This window comes from Solanum pennellii, chromosome 2, assembly GCF_001406875.1.
Source record: "Solanum pennellii chromosome 2, SPENNV200".
In the NCBI taxonomy this organism is placed as follows: Eukaryota; Viridiplantae; Streptophyta; class Magnoliopsida; order Solanales; family Solanaceae; genus Solanum; species Solanum pennellii.
The window spans coordinates 4,663,938-4,690,327 of record NC_028638.1 but is presented as its reverse complement, the minus strand read 5'-3'; positions in this window follow the sequence as shown (position 1 = coordinate 4,690,327).

Below are 26,390 nucleotides of genomic sequence, written 5' to 3'. Positions count from 1 at the left end.
CAAGTAACTTGCACAGAGGATGTGAAATTTTTCTAGAAATCCTTAATAAACCTCCAGTAGAAGCCCGCACGCCTAAGAAAACTTATCACACCATTGATAGAGATGGATGGAGGAAGTCTCTCTATAAACTCAACTTTTGCTCGATCAAACTCTATCCCCTTATCTGAGATGCAATGGCACAATACAGTACCCTCTTACACCCATGAAGTGACATTTTCCCAATTTAGTACAAGGTTGCAATCATCACATCTTTTGAGAACCTCGACCAAGTGACTCAAACATCAATCAAAAAAGTCGCCAACAACTTAAAAGTAATCCATAAACACCTTAATAGTGTCCTCCACAATATTGGAGAATATCGACATCATACATCTTTGAAAAGTAGCCGGTGCATTACACAACCCAAAAGGCATCCTCTTGAGCAAATGTCCTATCAGGGCAAGTAAAGGTGGTTTTGTCTTGGTTCTCTGGGTCAATAGTGATTTAAATGTAACCCGAATAACCATCAAGAAGACAGTACCATCCTTTTCCTGCGAGTCTATCTAACATCTGATCCATGAAGGGTATAGGGAAATGTTCCTTCTCAATCCATACATTCAACCTCCGGTGATCCATACAAACTCCCTATCCGATTACTGGCTTCATTGGAACAATCTCATTCTTCTTATTAGGAACAACTTTCATTCCCCTCTATTTGGGCAGACATTGAACAGGGCATACCCAAATTCTATATGTGATATGATATATGACTCCGGTGTCCAACCACATAATAATCTTCTTATGAACTACCTCTTTCATAGGTGGATTTAAGCGTCTTTGGTGCTCAATACATGGCTTTTGATAGGACATGAGTTGGATATTTTTTTAACAAATACGAGGTGGATTCCCAATAATGTCTGCATTGGTCAAACCAATGGCTCGTTTGAACCTCTTTACACATCTACCAGAAACTCTACTTCTTCCACATTTAAATCTGATGCAATGGTTACCAGCAAAGTGTTATCTTTTCCCAAGAATACATACCTCAAATGAGGTGGTAGAGCCTTAAGCTCTAATTTTGAGTCCTCTTCAATAGATGGTGTCACGGGTGGAGACTCGCGATGCTTCATATCTATCTCCAATTTCTTTGGTTTGAACAAAAATTCACCTCAATCAAGTGCCGCAACTAACGAACCATAATCTTTAATACCATCACTCTCAAAATTCATGATCATTGCCGCTAGTGCCTCAAAACCAGGGCGCTCTTCGATTAGTACCTCAGACGTACTTTCAACCCTATAACATATAGTAGATACTGTTTGGAGATCACCACTCATCTACATGGACCTACAAATGTTGAAAGTTGCTTCTTCATTGTTTAACCTAAACTTCACCTGCCCTTTTTCCATATCAACCAAGGCACAGCCAGTAGCAAGGAACGGCCTCCCAAGAATAATAGGCACCTCAAAATCCACCTCACTGTCATGAATCACAAAATTGGCCAGAAATATAAACGACTCCACCTTCACTAACACATCATGGAGTATCCTAATAGGCCTCTTCAATATTCGATCGGCCATCAATAACCGCATCGCAGTGGTCTTTGAGTCACCCAAACCCAATTTCTTATAAATTGATAGAGGCATGAGATTTATGCTTGCACCGAGAACACATAATGTTTTAGCAAAGTTTAACAAACTAAGGGTACATGGAATAGTAAAAGCGCCTGGACCTTCTTTCTTTTGCACAACAAACCTTGTAGCAATAGCACTACAATGATGCATTCGGTAATCACCCTCAAAACATACAAATCTCTTTTTTGTAGCCATATCTTTCATAAACTTGGCATAACCGGGCATTTATTCAAGATCTTCTATCAAAGGGGAATTGTTGGAAACCTATTTCTACATACTGATAAAACACTGGTATTTACCATCCTCAGTTTTCTTTACCAATCTTTGCGGGAACGGTGGTGGTGGTCTAGAAACGGTGATCACCTTTCGGAGTATCTCTTCTTCTTTCACCACTTTTTCTACCAACTCAACAATAGCTTCCACTACATCATCATCTTTTTTCACCTCATCTTCTACTATAGACGGTATAGGTAGATAAATGGTTTGCTTACCGCCCTCGAGTAATGACTGCCATGCAATGTCCATCATTTTTCGGATTTAAATGGTACTGCTAGAAAGAGTACCCGGTTGACGTGGGTTCACAGTAGTAGACAATGGGACATTTACAACTCAAGATGATTGATTATGACTGCATGTGCATCCACCTTTTGCCCTATATCAGCCAAATCACCTCTTCAACTCCATGGCGTGCTAATCACTAGCATCAAACCTCATCATCATCTTTTGTAACATATATTCAACTCGCACCATACTACCTCCACCATCCCAAGGAGAAACTTCCCAATTTTGAGGCAGAACATAGGGCCCACTTCGATTGTTTTTTTTTGCCATAGTTACCTCGGTTGAAGTTGATGTCGCGGTTGCAGTTTTCATCTTGAACATAATGTCCCTCTCTTTTGTAATTCCAATAGATTTGACCTTGATTTCCTTCGTTGGAACCAATTCTCCTTATTGGAGCCTTGGGCGTTCGGTCGTAACCCCCCCCGTCAACTCATTCACTATATAAGAATCCCCTTAGTAGTAGTAGTCAACCGCTGGCGGTGGCGGTTTAGTCAAATAATTCATCGCATTTACTTTCTCTACACCCCCAGTGACATGTTTGAATACCGACCCGAGATCCTTTATCATTTGCGCCATCTCTCCAAGAATCTCATCTGCGACCAGGTTGTGTGTAGCTTGCACTTCAAAGGTGTTTCTCCTAGTGGCCTACTTCCTAGTGCTCCAATACTTATTGTTTCGAGAGATTTTCTCCAACTTCTATACGATCTCTGCATATGTGCACTCACCATAAGAACCCCTCGTAATAGTATCAAGCACTGGCTTATTATTATCACATTTCGTTTGATAGAAGTACTCTTTCAACTAATCATCATCAATCCGGTGGTTTAGGACACTTATCATGAAAAAGGTGAATTTATCCCAAGAGATACTCACCAACTCCCCAGGAAATGACACAATGTTGTTCACTCTATCTTTGTGGTTGAGATTTTTAGACACCAAATAGTACCGTGCTAGGAACACATCGATCAACTGGTCCCAAGTATAGATCGAATTATAGAGAAACTCAGTGAACCATAATACGACCTCTCCCGTTAGTGAGAGAGGAAACACTCTTTACCCGATGACGTCCATGTCCAAGGTTGGCCTCCCTACACAACTCTTACACACCGACTTCAGATTGGCGATGTGATCATGTGGATCGTCAGATGGTAGCTCCGAAAACAAACCTCTGGCAGTGAGCATCTGCATCAAGCTACTAGTTACCACGAATGTATGACCATGTGGTAGAGGAGGTAGGACTAGAGGCACATCAGAGTCAGTGATGTTAATTTTTCCCTATAGAATTCTTGAGGGCGTGGGACGGGAGGTTGCCTTTTTAAAGCACCATAACCAGGGTTCTCCACAATCACTTGGTTATGAGCATCAACCGGCGGAGGAAGCTGATGGTTGATTCCATGACCTAGATTTGTTGGATTCTATTGATCATTCATTTTGCGGAGTGTTGGGTTAAGTTTAGGATTGAATGGTACGATTGGTTCTCCTTGGCTCTGTGTACTTGGCATACACTAGAGCTAGATCGGAGATAAACAAAAACAAAAGAAAAACTAAAATTAGGAAATTGTTGACTAAAATTAAATAATTGTTATAAAAGTTAATCTAAAAGCCACTCTCCTTGACAATGACGCCAAAATTTGATACGCTCAAATTACACTTCCTTAAAGAATTATAAGCGGTCGTATCAAGTAAAGAACTCAACTATTAGGTTGGGTCGATCCCACGAGGAAAATGATTTAGACATAACTTCAATGTACAATTACTTCTATTTATTCAAGTCTTTTCCAAAAACTAGTAATTAAGGGGGGGTGGGGGGGGTGAAACAAAAGTATTGTAATATTGCTAAATCAAACAAGTAGCAAGAGTGAATTATTGGTGTTTTATAAAGTTGTGAGAGAAAGTAGGGTATAAGTGTTCCCAATTCATTCATAACGCCATAATACTATCTATATCAATTCTTCCCTAGCATTCTGCATGGAAAGTGATAACTTATATATCTCTAAATCCTTGGTCTGGCATCTAGAGAATTTCACCTCGAACCTTGGTCCGGCTACGTGTGTCTAAGTTACTAACCCTTACCTGTACTTCATATTAAGCATTATATTCGATGTATGGATTAATTATAACTTCACAACAATCGAAAAAAATCCTATTAGATAGTATCCACTAAATCTATGTCGATAATTATTTTCCTATTAACTACCCTTTTGGTACGGCAAGAAGCAATAAGGCAAGTTCTAATGCTTGCACTACTTAAAAAGACTTCTAAAGGAGAGAATTATTGATGCATGCAATAACCTATTTGAGAATTGTTATTTAGATAGATTAATTTTATTAATTACCCATGCTTCCCACAACCCTAGTTGTGGATTTAGTTACCCATGCTTAGAAGAACACAATTCATTATTGATAAATAATAAATCATTAACTTACTTTGAAAAATTCGAATAAAATCCATAAATTCAACTTGAAATCACACAATCACTACAACATTTTATGTCTACAACCACACTTGACTTTAAGCCACACTTTTACAAGGTCGGCTGAAAGCCCCATAACCATATTTTGTATGCAACACTTAAAAAGAGTTGCCTTAGCAGCTGCGTTTTAAAGTGTTGCCAGAAGGCAAAAAGGCCACGTTTTTACAGCTACACTTAAAAGTGTTGCCTTATCAGCTAATATTTTAAGCATAGCGTTAAAGGCAAAAAGACTATGCTTTGTAGCTACGTTTAAGAGTGTTGCCTTACCAACTACACTTTTAAGCGTGGCCTTTGCTACCATATTGCCCACAATTATCAAGTGTTTCCTTTAATATCTAATATATGACAACACTTTTAATTGTAGTCTTTGCACATATTCATAAAAAATTTATATGCGACAATTTCTAATTAAAATACACAAATATTGTTTTTTAATAAATAATCTCAAGCATTAAATAAGATAATAAGTAATTCAAATTTATAGATTTTCCTTATACTTCAAAACATAATATGTATTTTGTACATATACATACTTATAAAGTAATATTATAAATGTGTACACAATAGTTTAATATATTCCACCAATGAATATATTTCACAAAATCAAATATAATGTATTCAAACTTTTACAATAGTTAAAAAACTCTTCATCATCCACTTCAAATTTGATCATCTCCATTTCCCTACACAATCAGATTGCGATGGTTACAGAATAGGCAAGAATTTCCATATTACAACATTTATTGAAGTGTTAAGAAGTCCACATTGCATTAGTTTATATAATCATTCATGATTTAAAATTTGTTATTCACTACTTGCTCTATGTTACTAATCTTGTTACTTTCAATTTTCTGTTTTGAGGTAATATTGCTCAATTTGCAAAATATACTTACTACTGAGGAACTTGGAGAACTACATATTGTATTGTTCATAGATAATAAAACTACTGAGATGTACTTTTACACTACATAAATGAAGGATGGATTCATAACCTCAATATTTCTATTTTATTGCTAAATAAATATGTAAAAATTGTGAAGTAACAACCAGCTAGTGTTCAAAAACCTTATTTATCAAAATAGTTCCAAGATATTAGAGTAGTTATCCATCTACAATTAAATTCATGAGATTATATCTCTCTCAGAAGAGTCAACCTTTATATATATATCTTGCCCACATGATATCAAGGGAAAGATAGCTTCTACCTCAAAAAACAGGCAAGAAAAAACTGAGTGAAGACTGTCCTAGTTAATCCTGATACTGGTAAATGACAGAAGCAGAGTACTTAGAAACACAATTATCAAAATTAAGCAAGACAAACCTATGGATTGCGAAGGTGACTATTTCTTATCAAAAAATTCCTCTACTTATCAACATCTAAGGTGCATTTTTATTTAATGTTATCATACCTATGAAACTATGATTCTCTGTAGGTGATAGTATCCTGTATTGTATTTGAAGTGTTAGAAATTGACTTATAAGCCAAAACATCAAGAAAAATAAGAAGCATTCTTATCAATGAAAGCAAGTCACTAACTGGGGAAATGAGTGTGAGTTCAAGGTTACAGTGTTATGATTATGGTTTAAAGACAGTTGTGATTTTCGTTCTAATGATGCCGTAGGTTTCCCTCCTCCCATGTTTAAATGTTCTTCTGCAAAGAACATAACAAATGTAAACTGGAGGGGCTGTCTTCAAGATTCTCTCTTTGAATAACAATACTATAGTGATGTTGATGGAAGCAAAGAGGAGACCATTTAAATTTGTCCTTCGAAAATGATTGTTAGCTATGACTAATCACAAACTAAATCATTATTATAGGTTTCTATTTTTGTTGTTTGTAGTTCAAAAGCTGGTTAAAATAGCAAATACCAATGATGATAAACTTCTAGTAGTTTTTTAAAAATAAAACTCACTAACAATCATGTAAAATTAGCATGAGTGAAGCAAAAAGTACTCGAGTAAGCCAACGACGCTTGCAAATTAGAAAAAAAGTTTAAAAAGATGGAGGTTCATATCAGGGTTCAGCCAACAACATGGTGAGATACGCATCCAAATCCTTGCTACACCTATTAGACCACTAGACAGAAGAACATATACACCAACAGTCCAACTAAAATACGATAACAAAAATTAGAAAAGTATAAGCCACAACCCATTAGTATGAGAGTTATAGATTGTGGTTGCTTTCTGGGAACAGAAAAACAAGAATGAAAGAGCAAGAGCATGAAGAAAACTGATAGTTTTATTGATTAGCTAAAGAGAAGCAAGTAGACGAAACACAAGATGGGAATATTAAAGGGGCATTTCAACAACTCGGAAAAATAAATTGTCTTCATGTGTATTTTCAGAAGAATCTTGTATCCGACTCTAAGTAGACTCAATTGACTCTGGCAGCACTTCCTCAAATACCTCAGTAGACACATCAGTGTGTGGAAGAGCATCACATTTAGCATCAACAAGCTTCATTTCTTTGACGTCATCATTAGTGAGGAAGAAAATAAAGCTGGGGAATACATGTAGAGACTAAAGAATCAACAAGAAGAACTAAATAGAGCAGTGACTAATCACAAACTAAGGATTCAAACTAAGACAATAAGAAAAAGACAACCAAGAGCTCTTAAACAAATAGGATTAGTTTCAAAATATTCTTGTTTTGACTTATTCACACATAAACAGAGGCAAAGACAAAAACAGAATGAGAAAGCCTACAGCAAGGTTGTAAAGGAAAACTTTAATGAGTCATGAATAATATATCATGTAGTTTAAGCTAACTGAACAACAAGAAAGAGAAAAGATCAATAAAAATACATATGAAAAGGAATTTTCACAAGGAAGTACAAATGGATTTACAATGAAGTGAATACTGACACATGAATCTATTCCAACTCAAATTCTATACTATGTGGTTTAAGGTTGTAGAATGGAAAGACATGGGGGAAAATGTTTAAAACCTACATCCCTAAAGGGAATTTCACGATGGAGCTAGAAGAGATTAACACTAAAGTGAATATATCAACCTATTCCAACTAAATTGTACACATATGTCATTTAAGTTAATAGAATAGCAAGAAATAAGAGCAAGAAAAAGTCCACATCCCTAAAGAGATTTTCATAATGAAGTTTGAAGTGATTTAAGCTGAAAAAAATACATGAACCAGCAAATATAAGGAATCAAGTCATAGATATTAAAGAGAAGACAAAGTTTAATAATCTACTAAAGACATCCACTGCCAATTAAATTACCACATCAGAACATGAACTTATTCCAACTCAAATTTTATACCTATGTCACATATGCTAACAGAAAAGCAAAAGAATTGTTAAATCTAGAAGAACCACATCCCAAACTGGATTTTCACACTGAACTTTGAAGAGATTAACATTAAAGGTAATGTTTAATACACGAACCTTTTCCTTTTCAAATTCTATATGTATGTCATTTAAGTTATATGAACATGAAAAATGGTAAAAGCAAAAACGACCTATTCAAGCTCAAATTCTAAACTCATGTAATTTAAACTAACAGAAGGACAAACCCTGATCCGAAAAAGGAATTGTCACAATAAACTTTGAAGAGATTAGAACTGAAGTGAATGTTGGATACATGAACTCATTCTATCTCAAATCCTATACCTATGAGACTAAAACTAATTGAACAACAAAGAATTTTATTAGAAAAAAAGCCCCACATCCCAAAAAGAAATTGTCATAATAGAGTTAACATTATCACACACACATAAAATGATTTCACAATAAGCTTCAAAGAGATTAACATTGATGTGAATACAACATAGATGAATCTTCTCCAGCTCAAATTCTATACTCATGTCATTTAATCTATAAGAACAATAACAAAGGTAAAAACAAACAAACTCACATCCCAAAAAGGGATTATTCACAATTAAGTTTCAACACATACTTACACGAGCTTCCAACGAACCTACACAAGCCTCTAAATTTTCATTTTCTTGTTTACTTTCTCTTTAGGGGTGAGTGAGAAATACAATTTAAACTTACGCATGTTGATTTGTGATCCCTTTATTTCCACAAACACTGATCAATTCATACGCATGTGAATGGAAAAAATAATATAATATTATCACTTTTAAATCTCATAGATGTAATATCTAACGTCAAAGTCATATAACTGTTGGGTATGTAGAAAGAATTGATGGGAAATAGAGGAAAGGAGAGGAATTTGAAAAGTTTAGAACTTGAAAGGTTGGNTATCCGTGCATTCCTGTGTTATAACTATTCCCCATCAATGTGGGGAATTGTTGGGTATGTAGCAAGAATTGATGGGAAATAGAGGAAAGGAGAGGAATTTGAAAAGTTTAGAACTTGAAAGGTTGGAAACTTGAAAAGTCCTCTAATGCTTTAGTGAAAAAGGCAATAGTCCTTCATCGGTAATGGAAATGAAAATAGGAGAGTTTAAATAAATAAACACACCTATTAATTGTTAAAAGGGTTGACACCCCTCGGGCCGTCGTCGTCGTCGCTCGCTCGCTTCGGCTTTGGGTATGGCTACGGCTACGGCTTCGGCTTCGGCTTTGGCTTTGGCTTTGGCTTTGGCAAATGATCGGTCGAGAAATAATTTTTTGGATAAATTTATTTTAATTATTTATTTATTAATTAAATGGCCAAAAATTATTTTTAATTAATTAGTTGATAACAGAAGTTAACCGAAATGTTTTCAACTTTTTCGTTAACCCGACCCGACTCGTATCCGCGCGCGTGACCCATTTTAAATTCTGTTATATTTTTAAAAAAAATTCCCGCCATGAATGTTCTGAAAGGTTGCAACTTTCAGGAAAAGTCAATACCATTTGAAAGTTTGCAACCTTTCAATAATGGTCGTGTCAATTCTTAAAGGGTAGAAACCTTTCAGAATATATTCTTCTTGCCTATAAATACCATTCAGTCTTCAGAAAATTTCCCAACGAATTTTCTGATCTTCCTTCTTCTTAAAAACACATATTTCTTCGTGTACTTTCCTGATGTGGATTGATTCGCTAACAATAGAGTTTTTGGTATCTATACTCTACTGATTAAGATCATTTTACCCTGGGATGTTATATTCCAAATCAAACCTCGAATACTAGAGGGGAATAATTTCCTTAAGGGGACACTGTGAATTCAGTGGACTTGATTTTCTTCCTAAATTATTAAAAAGAGTATTCCAGATTCTGGTAAGTTTTTTACAGATTCAATTATTTTTTTACAAATAAATTTCTGTTCATCTTACTTACTGGTTATAAAAATCTCAGTTACTTCATGTTTCTGAATGATTTATTACAACCAGTAATTTCTGATTTTCATAACACATATTGGCAACAATCATAAGGAAATTATTAAGTATGTGTTTCTGGTGGAGACAAAAATCTTTGTGATTTTATAATCCTTTAAGTCTGCAATTATACTTTATTGCTTACTTATATTGTATCAATTTTGTTTATCAGAAATGGAAAACACTGGTGTTACAGTGGCTGTTGCTGCATCAACCCGAACTCTTGTATCACAAGCAGAGAAACCGGGTAAATTCACAGGTGTGAATTGCAATGGATGGCAGCAACGAGTATTTTTCACGCTTACCACTCTTGGTCTGCAGAAATTTACAAGTGAAGATACTCCAGTTCCTGCTGATGATATGCCAGACAGGGAAAAATTTATGATTGTTGAAGCATGGAAACAGTCAGACTTCCCATGTAAAGGTTACATTTTGAATGCTTTAGAGGATGACTTATATAATGTCTATAGTGCAATAACAACTTCAAAAGAGTTGTGGAATGCACTTGAGAAGAAATATAAGACAGAAGATGCATGCTTGAAATAGTTTGTGGTCGCAAAGTTTTTAGACTATAAAATGGTAGATAGTAAAACTGTTGGATCACAAGTGCAGGAACTTCAACTTATTCTCCATGATCTGATTGCTGAAGATATGGTAGTAAATGAAGCTTTTCAAGTGGCTGCAATGATCGAGAAGTTGCCTCCTTCGTGGAACGATTTCAAGAATTATCTAAAGCACAAGCGTAAAGAAAAGAAGCTTGAAGATCTTGTGATTCGGCTCAAGACTGAGGAAGATAACAGAAATGCCAAAAAGAAGTTGCGTAAGAGTTCAACAATCATTGGAGTTAATATTGTTGAAGAAGCTCCTACCAAAGGCAAAAAGAGAAAGAAGTCCAACGGGCAGAAGTCAGAACAGGCAAAGAAGAAATTCAAAGGTAACTGTTGTAATTGTGGCAAGGCTGGTCATAGATCTTCTGATTGTCATGCTCCAAGAAAGGACAAAAACAAAGGCAAAGGCAAAAGTCAAGCAAACATCGTGGAAAAGATGGAAGATGCAGATGACTTGTGTGCAATGATATCGGAGTATAACTTAGTTGGAAATCCCAAGGAGTGGTTTCTCGACTCAGGTGCCACAAGACATATTTGATCTGCGAAAGAAGCTTTTGCAACGTACACTCCTGCTGAGTACAATGAAGATTAATTCATGGGAAACACAACAACAGCAAGGATTGCAGGAACTGGGAAAGTAATGTTGAAAAAGACACCGGCAAGGTGTTGACTTTGAACAATGTTCTGCATGTCCCTACTATTAGGAAAAATTTATTTTATGTTGCACAACTCGTTAAGAACGGGTTTAAGTGTGTCCAAGTTAGTGATAAAGCTGTAAAAAGTAAGAATGAAATGTTCATAGGAAAGGGCTACCTCAATGAGGGTCTTTTAAAACTAAATGTAGTGGTTGTTGACAGTATTAATAAAAATTCTACTTTTGTTTACTTATTGGAGTTAAGTGATTTATGGCATGCCTGTTTGGGACATGTAAATTACAAAGCCTTGCGAAAATTTGTTAATCTAGAAGTATTGCCTGATTTTTAATGCGATAAGTCGAAATGTGAAATTTGTGTGGAAAGTAAGTTTGTTAAACATCCTTACAAGTCTGTTGAAAGAAATTCTAAAACTTTAGACTTAATTCACACAGATATATGCGATATGAAGTCAACACCATCTCGTGGTGGAAAAAAGTATTTTATAACTTTTATTGATGACTGCACTCGATTTTGTTATGTATATTTGCTTAATAGTAAGGATGAAGCAATTTATGCATTTAAGCAATACAAAAATGAAGTGGAAAACCAATTGAATCTAAAGATAAAAATGATTCGGAGTGATAGGGGTGGAGAATATGAATCTCCTTTTGCAGAGATATGTTTGGAATATGGTATTATTCATCAAACTGTTGCACCTTATACACCACAGTCAAATGGTTTGGCAGAACGGAAGAACAGAACATTAAAGGAAATGATGAATGCCTTAATGATCAATTCTGGTTCACCGCGAAATCTTTGGGGGGAAGCCATCCTTACAGCTAATAAAATACTCAATAGAGTACCCCATCGAAAAACACAATCAATTCCATATGAGTTGTGGAAAGGAAAAAAACCCAACTTGAAATATTTCAAAGTGTGGGGGTGTTTAGCCAAGGTAGAGGTTCCTTTACCGAAGAGGGTTAAAATTGGACCCAAAACAATAGATTGTGTCTTTATTGGGTATGCTGTGAATAGTAAAGCCTGTCGATTTTATGGTTCACAAATCTGATAATCCTGACATTCATGTTAATACGATAATTGAATCAGATCATGCAGAGTTTTTTGAAAACATTTATTCATATAAAGCTGAAAGTGAGTCAACAAGTGAAAGACCTAAACGGCCACGAGAAAAATCAATGGAAAATATTCTAACTAGTGAGGAACCTAGGTGAAGTACTCGACAATGAAAATTTGTTTCTTTCGGACCATATTTTGTAGCACTATTGCTTGAAAATGAGCCTCAAACATTTAAAGAAGCTATGTCTTCATCAGAGTGAACTTATGGGAAAGAAGCAGTCAATAGTGAGATTGAATCAATTTTAAGCAATCAAACTTGGGAATTGACTGATCTTCCTCCAGGAAATAAACCTTTAGGATCAAAGTGGATCTTTACAAGGAAAATGAAACCTTATGGGACTATTGACAAATATAAGGCTAGACTGGTAGTCAAAGGGTACAGACAAAAGGAAGGTCTGGACTACTTTGACACATACTCTCCAGTAACAAGGATAACATCAATTAGGATGTTAATTGCACTAGCAACAGTGCATGATCTTAAAATCCACCAAATGGATGTAAAGACAGCCTTCTTAAATGGAGAGTTAGAGGAAGAAATTTACATGCAACAACCAGAAGGGTTTATAGTTCCTTGTAAAGAAAAGAAAGTGTGCAGACTTGTGAAGTCACTTTATGGACTCAAGCAAGCCCCCAAACAATGGCATGCTAAATTTGATCAAATAATGTTGGCAAATGGATTCAAGATTAACGAATGTGATAAATGTGTTTACATTAAAAACATTATGAATCATGAAGTCATTGTTTGTTTGAATGTTGATGACATGTTAATAATGAGTAAAGAAATTGCCGATATAAATGCTACTAAGCGCATGTTGTCTAGCAAGTTCGATATGAAAGACTTAGGAGTTGCTGATTTGATCTTAGGGGTCAGGATTATCAAAACTCCCCAGGGACTAGCATTATCTCAATATCATTATATTGAAAAAGTATTGGATAAATTCAATTACTTGAATTTCAATATAGTCAAAACTCCAATTGATTTAAGTTGTACATTTAAAAAGAATGAAGGTCAAAGTGACTCTCAATTGGAATATGCCAGAGTGTTGGGAAGTTTGATGTATATAATGAATTGCACGCGACCAGATATAGCATGTGTTATTAGTAAACTGAGTCGGTACACTAGTAATCCGAATCAAACTCACTGGATGGCTATGAAACGTGTGTTGGCTTGTCTAAAATGGACACAACATTATGCTTTGCATTATAATAAATATCCTGCTATGATTGAAGGATATAGTGATGCAAATTGGATCACAGGGTCAAATGATGTAAAATCCACGAGTGGTTATGTATTCATACTTTGTGGAGGAGTTGTCTCTTGGAAATATCCCAAACGGACATGTGTTGCTCGCTCCACAATGGAATTTGAATTCATTGCTTTGGATAAGGCTGGTGAAGAAGCGCAATGACTCCGGAATTTCCTAGAGGATATTCAATTCTGGCCCAAACATGTTGAACCAATTTTCATACATTGCGATAGTCAAGCAGCAATAGGTAGGGCAGGGAGCGTTATGTACAACGGGAAGTCTCGTCATATACGACGTAGACATAACACCGTAAGACAACTGCTCTCTAGTGGAGTTATCACAATTGACTATGTAAAGTCAAGCGATAATGTGTCAGATCCACTAACGAAAGGCCTAGTGAGAGAGCCAGTTGAAAGATCATCTAAGGGAATGGGTTTACGGCTTAAGACAAGTAAGCATGACGGCAACTCTATCTAGCAGACTGGAGATCCCAAGAGCTAGATTCAAGGAGAAAAACAAAGTTGTGGCTGACGGTTCGACATTGTCAATTGACTCAATCCATTCTCGTGATGAAGACAATGTTCAGGAAAAGGTTAAGACTTTAAGGCTTGTTAATGAGGTAATAAATCATAAAGTTTTTACTTATTTTCTAAGATTGGTAGATTTGACCAAATAGTGTATCTACAAGATGACACGGTTAGAAATCACCTATGTGAGTGTGAAGTGGAAGCCGCTTCAAAGAGAATTTTATGTCAAAAGCCTATTCTCTATACACTCATGAAACCAGGAGGTGTTCATGGCTGAAACGAACACAACTGTAATAATCATAAACAGTAAAGGGTTAATTGTGTGACATATGGTTGTCTAGGTATTCACCAAAGTTCGATGGTTCAAAGATATCACATCTACCGATTGACCGAGTATATCCGACATATGTTCACTACGGAAAGTCAAAGGGGAAACCTACTTATCCAGATGCAATTAATCCTTGCTTGTAAAGTACACAATTGTCCATGCATTCCTATGTTATAACTATTCCCCATAAATGTGGGGGATTGTTGGGTATGTAGCAAGAATTGATGGGAAATAGAGGGAAGGAGAGGAATTTGAAAAGTTTAGAACTTGAGAGTTTGGGAACTTGAAAAGTCCTCTAATGCTTTAATGAAAAAGGCAATAGTCCCCCATCGGTAATGGAAATAAAAATAGGAGAGTTTAAATAAATAAAAACTCCTGTTTATTGTTAAAAGGATTGGAAAGAGGGACCCCCATCGCGTCGTCGTCGTCGTCGCTCGCTCGCTTCGGTTTCGTCTACGGCTACGGCGTCGGCTTCGACTTCGGCTTTGGCTTTGGCTTTGGCAAATGATCGATCGAGAGATAATTTTTTGGACAAATTTATTTTAATTATTTATTTAATTCATTAAATGGCCAAAAGTTATTTTTAATTAATTAGTTGATAACATAAGTTAACTGAAATGTTTTCAACTTTTTTGTTTACCCGACCCGACTCGGATCCGCGCGCGTGACCCGTTTTAAATTCCGTTATATTTAAAAAAAAATTCCCGCCATGACTGTTCTGAAAGGTTGAAACTTTCAGGAACTGTCAATACCATTTGAAAGTTTGCAACCTTTCATTAATGGTCGTGTCAATTCTGAAAGGGTTGCAACCTTTCAAAATATATTCTTCTTGCCTATAAATACCATTCAGTCTTCAGAATATTTCCCAACGAATTTTCTGATCTTCCTTCTTCTTAAAAACACATATTTCTTCGTGTACTTTCCTGCTGTGGATTGATTCGCTGACGGTAGAGTTTTTGGTATCTATACTCTACTGATTAAGATCATTTTACCGTGGAAGGTTATATTCCAAATAAAACCTCGGATACTAGAGGGGAATAATTCCTTAAGGGGACACTGTGAATTCACTAGACTTGATTATCTTCCTTAATTATTAAAAAGAGTATTCCAGATTCTGGTAAATTTTTTACAGATTCAATTATTTTTTTTACAAATAAATTTCTGTTCATCTTACTTACTGGTTCTAAAAATCTCAGTTACTTCGTGTTTCTGAATGATTTATTACAACCAGTAATTTCTGATTTTCATAACACAGATTGGCAACAATAACTTGCAGATATATCATAGTCCTTCACTCATAAATAATCAAGAGTTAGTACAGTATGTTAATAGAATAGAAAAGATAACAGATACACATGAAAAAACTAACTTGGCTATAGAATTAAAGAGTAAAAAAGTAAAACCTGAATATATATGATTGAACTGAAGAATATTAAAATACATTACATAGATCAGATATATAGAACTATGAAAGCACAACCACTTTTTAATGACTGTCAGCTTTAATAGATGGAGATAACTAAAGGTAGATCTACTTTAAAATGTGCATGGAGTTCCACAAGCTATGATAGAAACATTTAGTATTTTAGAGGTAGAGTAACAACAACACTTCAATACTACTTTTGTTTCATTTGACAACTTCAATAGCTAAAAACCTAATGACTAGAACATAGACTAACATATTGTAGCATATTTTTCCTTTCATAGTAAAAAGAATTATTGCTCTTTATATTTCCATTTCCATACATGCAATGATATGAAAGATAAACAGTGAACCAAAATTCAAACTATGATATAAGTAAATGATACACCTATTTGTAAAGGGATATGAAGGAATTTTTATTACCTATAATTTTACTTGGATCCATGTAAAACTGCAAAAGAGATTTCTTTATGGGATTCTTCTTTCATATAGCAATGTATAGTCATCGCTGAACTTTAAGAATAGCCACCAGTCCCTTCAACCTACAAGGAAAACCAATAATAATGAAGCAGCAATCATTATCCTAAAGAGTCTTTGTGGATGAATTATACGAGTAACAAATACTTGTAAGCAGCATGCAGTGATAATACAAACAATGACAGTGTAAAAACTAAGGAGGAGGGGCACGTATTCTTTATCTAGTCCCTTAACAAGATCTTCGACCAAGCTTCTGTCGACACTCAACTTGTAAGAGTCAAGGCACCTGTCTTGTCACTGCACAACACATCCATTCCATCCATTTCTTCAATAACACTCATTCTCTTGGTGATGCCACCCAGCTGGGAGAGCCTATGGGATGCAATAGCCAGAGTTTATGACAACACATTAGGCATAACAATGGGAATACCACCAATAAGGAGCACCAAGAGATTGTAAATTCCATCTGAACCAACATACCTATAGCAATGGAAAAGATGCAAAAGTTTCCTATGGTTGTTAGCACATTATAGAAACGACCAACATTGTTTGTACTATCAACACGGTGTGATGTCCTATAAAAGAAAGTTTGAACTCCTGTGGCAATGACTACAACTTAAAGTTTTACTTTTTTGAAGGTTGATCCAGAGAAAACTTCATCTCCAGTATTCTTTGTCACGGGAAGAGATTCTCCTGTAAGGCGGATTGATCAATCTTTAAAGGATCACCTTCAAGAAGACGAGCATCGGCAGGAACAATGTCTCCCAATTTGACACTTATATTATGACCAGGCACTAGAACAGCAACTTGTTGTTCACTCCAACGCCATCTCTAAGAACCTTAATTTTGGGAGCAAGTCCAGCCATAAGAGCTACAGCGGCATTTCTAGCATTATTTTCTTCAATAAATATGATAGTTGAATTGATAACAAGCAAGCAAACAATACTAACAAAATCTTTCCAATTTGGGGGCTCTCCATCTCAATTAGCCAGTGCAATGACCATGATAGCTTCCTTCGCTATAACCAATGATAGATGATTCCACATAAACCCAAGGAACTTCAGTATTTTATTTATTTTTTCTCTTTAAACTTGTCCGGTCCAAAGATTTGAAATCTCTTAGCTCATTCGTCTGAAGTCAAACCTTCTAGCGAACATCTCAGTTCAAACACTTCTTCAATGGGGATTTTCTCAAAATCAAAAGTCTCATTTTTTATCTCTTTGAGGCTTATATATTTCACCTTCTATGTAACCAGTAGAAACAAGTAAAAAATTAAGCAGAAAAGGATTGATAATTGATTAACAGTACTAGAAATATCTAAATAATTTTTTTAAAAATAATCACAGACTGTAACACATTCGCAAAAAAAGGTATGTTCAGAAGTTCTCTTCAATCTTCTCAAGGTTTACCTATGTTTACAATAATGTCTTCATTTACTTGTATCTCCAAAGAAACTAATATGTTCAGCTCAATATTCCTAGGGCTAATTTTGACATTCAATTTTTTTTCAATTTGTTCCATTAATTTGAAATTTCAGCAATAATAACCCCAAACTAATCAATTACTTCAAAACACAAAATAAAAATTCAATTAATCGACTATTTTTAGTACTATATGTTTAGAAGAGAGTGATAAGAAATGTTAGTTTTATTAAATTGGTACTTACGCTTGACAAACTTGGTTTTCAGCTTCAGTTCTTAGATCTTCAGTTCCTCGGTCGATCCCCAGTTCGTCAGCATCAACTCAGCTCAACTCAACTATTCCGATTTTTGAGAAGAGAATCAACACATCTCTTTCGATTCTCAGTTCTTTTCTTTAGTCTTGAGCTTCCTCTCTTCGATCTTCAGCTTGTACTCTTCAATTTGATGTTTCGGAGAAGAGAAATATAGTGCTTATTCATATAGGAAAGAAGTTGTGTTGTGTTCTACTCTTCAGCGTTGTGTTCTAAGCTCCAATTTATTTTCCGATTCCAAGATAGAAAAGTTTTTAATAATGTTTTATTGATTTTTTTAGCCAAAAAAAAATGGGAGGGAGCGTTTAAAATGTTGGAGGGAATCTAATATTTTAGGGAAAAATTTTAGGCCACACTTCTAAAATGTTGTTTTTACAATTATAAAATAGGACCCTTTAAAAGTGTGGCCATATATATACATAATTGTTGCAATTTATTTCATACTATGACAACACTTATAAAGTGTAGTATATATCATTAAAGAGTACACTTTATAACTGTTGCCAATATTATTGTTGGCAAAATTTAAAAATTAGGCTACATTTAAAAAGTGTTCCCAAAAATATTTTAGCTAACAATTTTCAAGCGTTGCTCAAATTTAGTGTAGCTGTAGGGCTAAAATGATTTAATGAATTATTTTAAAATCCAAATATGGAAAATTGAATTAATGCCCAAGTTGCAAAGAAAAATCTCAAAGAACAAAAGTATGAAATTAGTAAAAGAATCCAAAAAAGAGGTTTTACATCCTATTTATAAGAAAATAGAGTCCCAAATTAAATGGAGTTCAAATAAGAAAAATTTGTCGAAAATGTGGCTTCAATCGAAGACCTCCACGAATGGTCCGTCGATCAAACGGTGGACCGTCAATTGCCTTGGCCGGTCCATACTTAGCATCTTTTCTCAGCTTTCACTTTGCATCTTTTCTTACCCAATCAACGGACAAACAACAAGGTCCGTCGATTCAACTATGATCGGTCCATGCTTCTCGTCGTTCCATACTTAGATTTTCTTCAACATCAGGAATGGGACATTCTCTGATCAAATCAACATTTTGTTAGGACGGTTCATCGATCAACCGAAGGATTGTTGATTTTTCTGTAGACGCACACATAGTAAGAATACCCCGAGTTGCTTCCAGATGCCTCAACCTCCAATCGACAGTCACCACCTATGGTCCGTTGATGGGACAACGAGCCATCGATGGTCTTTGTGTGTCACTTCTGCACTGATTCTTCACAGCCTCCTGCATTTCAGTTATGGACAACTTTCCTGCAAAACAAAGACAAAAAAACATTAAAATTTCTACAAAAAGGCTCTAGACACACACCAATCTTAAGGAAAAGCATTGGATGTACCGTGAAACCACGGTATATCAGTCAACACTGGAGAAAAGGTAAGTCTATCTTTCAAAATTTGGAAGATTCTTTCACATGCCTCTGACCACTCAAATTTAACATTCTTCTAGGTTAAGGTACTCGAAGGAGAAACAGTGGACGCAAACCCATCCACAAACCTCCTATGGTACCCTGCTTGACCCAAGAAACTTCTAATGTCTGTTAAGGTCAATGATCTAGGCCAATTCTTGACCGCCTAGGTTCTGTTTGGATCGACCTCTATACCTCACTTGAGATAATATGACCAAGAAACGCCACCGATCTCAACCAAAGCACACACTTACTATACTTGGCAAATACTTGGTGTTTCTTAAGGACTTGTAATACAACTCTAAAATGGTCCATGTGCTCACCCTTATTATTTTAATAAACCAAGATATCGTCAACGATGATAATCACAAAGGAATCTAGGTAATTTTGGAACACCCTATTAGTAAGGTCCATAAACGCTGCCGGGGCATTCGTGAGACTAAAGGACATTACTAGAAACTCATAGTGACCATACCTAATTTATAACGCCATTTTAGGTACATCATCACCTCACATGCTAAGTTGGTGATACCCCAACCTCAAGTAAATATTAGAAAAAATCTATCCCTTTTGAGTTGTTCGAACAAGTCGTCAATATGAGGGAGAGGTTACTTGCTCTTAATGGTTACCTTATTGTGTTGACGATAGGCAATGAACATCCTAAGGGACCCCTCCTTCTTCTTAACAAACCACACTGGAGCTCCCCATGATGAAATACCAGGTTGAATAAACTCCTTGTCTAACATGTTTTTGAGATGAAGCTTTAACTCTTTAAAATCCGTTGGAGCCATCAAGTAAGGAGAGATTGAAATGTGATCTGTATCTCATAAAAAGTCAATACCAAAGTCTATTTCCCGCTCAGGATGTACAAGAAAAGTCATCGCAAAAGACTTATGAAAAGTCCTTCACTACTGGACAGACTCTATAGGAGGAATGTCGGACTCAAGATCTTTCACCATCACAATATGGTTAAAAAACCCTTTAGCTATCATTTTACAAGCTTTTGAAAAGAAATGATATGACCTATAGGCATTGAGTTACCCCCCTTCAACTCTAAGACGGGTTCATTAGGAAAATTGAACTTCACTACCCTTGTTCTACAATCAATAGAAGCAAAACAAGTATGAAACCAATCCATTCCAAGAATGACATCAAAATAAATCAAATCAAGCTCTACCAAATCCACCCATGTAACTCAATTTGGAAAAGATATAGGATAACTCTTAAAGACTCTCCTAGTAACAACAGAGTACCCACCGGGGTTGTAACCAAAAATTATTCAACCAAAATATTGGGTACAACATCAAACTTTTTTTCTACTAGAGGAATTACAAATGATAAAGCATCATAGGGATCAAGTAAAGCATAAACATCAATACAAAAGAATTCTAACATACCGGTGACCACATTGGGAGATTCCTCTTTCCCACCCCTAGAGTGGAGAGCATAAAAATGGTTCCTTTTTGGAGCAGCAAAACTAGGACCGCTTGTTTGATCTTGACAACTCCCCTTCTCTTGAATCCTCACATTTGTATAATCCCTAACCTTATGATCACTCTTGACACACCCAAAGAAACTCTCTCTCCTAACTAGACACTAACCCAATGCTTCTTACTAGACATGGCAGAACTAGATTTTTTTCTAGGTTAGTTTCCACTTCATTCCTTTTTTGATTTATGGTTAGACACCTATCCTTTTTTTCCTTAGAGAAATTTGAAGGAAATTGGTTGGAAAAACTCTTCTTGAACCTAAGATTGTCTTGAATTTTAATCCTACCCTTGGAAGTACCTACTTCATTAGACTTGGCCCTCTTAAACTCCTTATTTTTCCTTTGAGTCTTGTTTACTCAAATTATTGAGAACGAACCATAAACCGAGATATATCCATGGTTAGTCATGTATTGAGACAAAGTCACAAATGCCGACCTTATCTATCCATCCGTCATAGTTGGAGGAATGAACGGAGCTTGGCCTTATGGAGGCACTTGATTTCCTTGACGAGGGGTTTGGTTCTCTTTGGGGTGAATTCATGCATTAACCAAATCTTTCTCCAGTCTTCTTGGAGACGTCCTTATAGTATGCATCTCATATATCCACAATAAAAGGATTGGATGAAAAACATACACATAGAGTTTCAACTCTCAAGGCAAGACTTTAGAAATTAGAAACAAGTGAGAATTTCTAAGCATCCCATAGCCTCTATTTCAAATGTGTGGCACGCTTCACACCCATGAACAAGGCTCTACATAGACTTAGTTTAGTAAGACATAAATCCTAAGATTACTTTAATCTCATGCTCTGATACAAAGTTTATCACGACCGGGGAGCACCCCTTAGATGTAACCAGCATCGGCGTCCTCAGAGAGGACTAACACTAGCCTCTTAGAAATCGTCAAAATATATCATCGGTAAAAATTTAGAAATATTAAATCTTATATACACTGAGGTTTACATAGACATCTCACATACTACTTAGGGAATTTACTTAGACTCCTCGCATACGAATCTCACATAGGCTTCTCGTTTAGACAATATACATAACATATAAGAATTTTGTCTAAAAATATTGTCTCTCATTAAACCATCTTAAATGAATAGAATATTTGAACATAGACCTCATACAAATCTATATTGCCACTTAGGTCTTACAACAATGTCTCCAATAATAGGAAAGAAAGAACGTCTTAAGACTATAGCAAATCCACTAGGCTAGATAGAAGGCACCATCCTCGAAAATTGAGGGCTTACCAATAAACTTGGAAGATGTTCAACTCTTCTTGCAATTGGCCTTGATACCTCAATGCACAAACCTAAATATTTGTAGAAACATAAAGAAAATGAATTAGTACAACCACTTGTACTAAGTATGGGTATATGCACATAAATCATTTTAAAACCATGACTAAAGGGACAGTTTGTTTCAAGTCATGCTAAGTCACTTTTGAAAGCCTTAATGCACAAATAAGAACTCATGCAAGCCAATAATCACATATTCCTTAAGACAACTCCACGTGAAATACAAGACAAACATAATCAATAAAGTCAAGTCAACATGGATACTATCAATATAAGGTCACATAAACATGAATAGTAGCATATCAAGATCATAAAACCAATCAAACTCTAACATAATGTCATAACAACAAAGTATGTACAAGAGTGAATATTGTCACATAACATAAGACCTTTACTCACAAGCCCTTCTCAAGGCTACAAGTTCAATGATTATGTGGAGTCCCATAAACCCCACATAGTCAAGAAAACAAGGAAAGAGATCATAGGTAATGCCTAATTTCATATAACATAGCATCAAGAGTAGTCATCACCATGTATAGCAATATAGTCCAATAACATGCTCATAAGTGAAACTACCATCAGATAGGATCATCAACATGTAAAGTAAAAATATATATTGCATTCATATCATTAGTAAATAAGAAAAACCTCCTAGGACTTACCTCTAGGCTAACTTGCGCAATGTATAAGTAGAGTCTCATACCCCTACCGATACTAAGCATAACCTTTTTAGGTTACCCTAGTTAGAGTTCAATTTATTAGATTCATTTTACTTTCTGGAACAATCACCTTAACCAACATATATTATGTGATTTAACAATGAATCTGGCGTCATGAAACCCTACACCGAAAGAAGGTGGTCTACTTGCAAAGGTAGAATCAAAACAAGCACATAGGCAACATAGTTCAAGAACTAGTAGACAGGATAGCAACCCTATTTATGCACAATTGCATTGTAATATCAATCTCCTAAGAACCATTGTGAACCTACCTTCCCATATTGGGAAGGGATACTTCTCATAACTAGTTCACTCAGTGCTAAGCTAATGTCTATTTTTGAAATGCCATTATGTCATTCTTAATCAATCATTGCGTATTATACGCAATAGAAGACTAACCCTCTTGTATAGCGTATCATTTAGATCATTAGGCATAAGATGAGAACTTTTTTCATCACAAACAATCATTAGTTAGATTAAATATCATTATCTTATCATCTAAAACACACAACAGAACCCATCTTCAAATTTGCATTATGATAGCCTCACAATGATCTCACATTCAACATAATCATATCATGCCATCATATTCATAATATGATATCTTCTTAATTTAATCACATATAATACTTCAATTTCACCAACTCATCACCAAATAAAATACATCATTATTGAAAAAATAGTTTAGGATCACAAAAGAGTTACCAAATAACCTCCATAGACTTCATGAAGCATCTTACCATCAATTCATCAAAATTATACAATAACCCACTCATCATCATCATAATATAGTTAAATAAGCAATAAATTAACAAATTCTAACAACCCTATTAATCTAAAAGTCCATTTAATAGGTAGGGTTACGAAAAAGGATTCATCATGCATTTTTCAAGAAATGGATTCAATACCAACAATACATGACCTTTGGCAGTCGTAAATTAATTAGGATAGTTAAAACAAGTCTAACAATCAATACATTCATCAATTCCAATCAATTCATAAGCAATATCCAAGATTTAGGAAAATTGGGGAAAGAACACGATCCACACAAAAATCCCACAATTAACATCAATTACTCAACAATCTACACTTAATTAGCCATAGTTAATGAAAATTCGTCACAATTAATCATCAATTTAAAGTTTAGAATAAAAGCCATTTGTATAGGAAAACCCTTGGAAAAAAGTGTTTTAGAAATCAACTTTGAATAAACCTCTTGGGGAAAGAAACCAAAGAGTGAAGAATACATATATTATAGAAGATTAATCCATGAAATTTGAGTAGAATATTAGTGAATTTAATCTCCTTCTTCAAGATTCTTGGTTCCTTCAATGGAGGTTGAATAGAGAGAGAAAGTAGAAATAGGTGAGAGCCTTTGGGTTTTGATTTAAGTGAGTGAATGTAAGGTAACATTGATAAAAAAAATATATAACCCTCCCAAAAAATACCCAAAAGACCCCTCACTTAATTTGACCTTTTAATGAATTCAAACTTGAATTTTAAATTTAAGATTTTTGACGAAAAACAGGTTCGTGTCGCGCAACTATTCAGTGCGAGATTTTCTAAATTAATTTCTAAAACAGAAGAGTTTGATACGTGTCTGCAACACGGAGCAAGACTTTTGGTCCTTGGGGGACCATGTCTGCGATGCGGACTCACTTCTGCCAAGTGCAATTTGTTGATTCCTTTGGCAACTTGCTTGGCTAACGGTGGGTTCCCTTAAAGGACCCCTAGGGCGGTCCTTAGGGTGGTCGGTCCTGGACGTTTTCACTCTATACACATGTTTTTACCTACTTATAATATTTCTACATGTTTTAGACTCCATATAACAGCTCCAAGCCTTCACAAAATCTAAGAACGTTTACTAGTTCAATTGCACTAGTTTTCAGAGTGTTACAATACAATGAATCCCTTAATTAACATACTATTTACCCTTAAAGGCACATCTGAGGCTCTACACACCTTACTTCATTTTTAGAGACCTTGCAATATGTCCCACTTGGGAATATTTTTCCTCGAATGACATTTGGGACATTTGTAACCCTTATAAGGACTCAATGACCCATGGAGTATCTTTCAACATTCAACACATCATCATATAATAGTTAATGCACCAAATTTACAAGGAATACAAACTTTAAATAATTTTACACCCAATGCAACACCAGCAAGAAAACACTTATTCACTCAATCTTTAATTCATCAAACACATAGGTTCTTCTCATGTTGATAGGATGAACATCCTTCTTCAAAATCATAACATGGTATTTACATCTTATTTCATTTAGAGCTCAACATGCAACAACCTATATGTAAAACATATGCTGATTTAGCATAACTCAAGAAACAACTAAGCAACTCACACTAAAGGCACATAGATCATGATTTATGTAGATCAACAAAGAACCTATTCATTTATACATAGTACCGTTAAGGTCATAATTTACATTACCATGTTTTGTTATGCTTAAGGAGGAATATCCTTCTCCTTAACAAACACACATGTTATTATGAGTTCATACACAATCAATGCTCAAACGTCACTTGATTTTAAAAAGAACCTCTCCTCTTTTAATCAATTCATGCTCATACTCTCTTCCTAATCAAGTCAACATGGTAAATCACACCACACACATCGCAATATTGGAAGTCATTGCTCATAGTTTTAAGTCCTAGCATCCTACTAGTTTTCATAGACATGCATCAATTAAGGAAATTCTTGCAATATATAGGCACACATCACGAGCACTAGCTAAACATAGTATCACTTCTTAAGAGTGAACCTACATTAATACTTCCCAAATTATAAAAGTCAGAAATTATTAATAGATTCATGATTTTTTACTTACAGGGAACAGAAGTTCTCATTGATGGCTTAAAACACCATACCTTAAAAGTGACGTCGAACATGCTCCTTACTTCCTCTTATGAAGTCTAATGCACATTTATCATATCAAGATGCACAACAACATGAGAAACCATGAGTTTAATCAAAAAGACATTTTCATATAATGTAAATCCCTTTAAAACATGAACAACATATTGTATTTAAATTATGCATAACATATGGAGAACATGCAACTCATGATTATCTGCAAAACTCCCATCATGAACAAGTTAATAGAAACTCTTTACTTTACAACTTGAGTGGAAATAGAAGGACAAGGTAGTGATACCTACAACCATACGATCACATCATCATCCCCCACTTAGTGTAAACCTAATTCAGAGCAACTTATTTCAACCTTCAAGAGGTACCTTCTATGCATCATCATTCCTCTAAGTCTAACACCTAAAAGAAACTCATAAAAATCAAACTAGGTCATTCTACTCAACTAAATAAGTCCTAACTACACCATGAATACAGAGGGTCAACAAAACCTTAGGGGAATCAATAAAGGA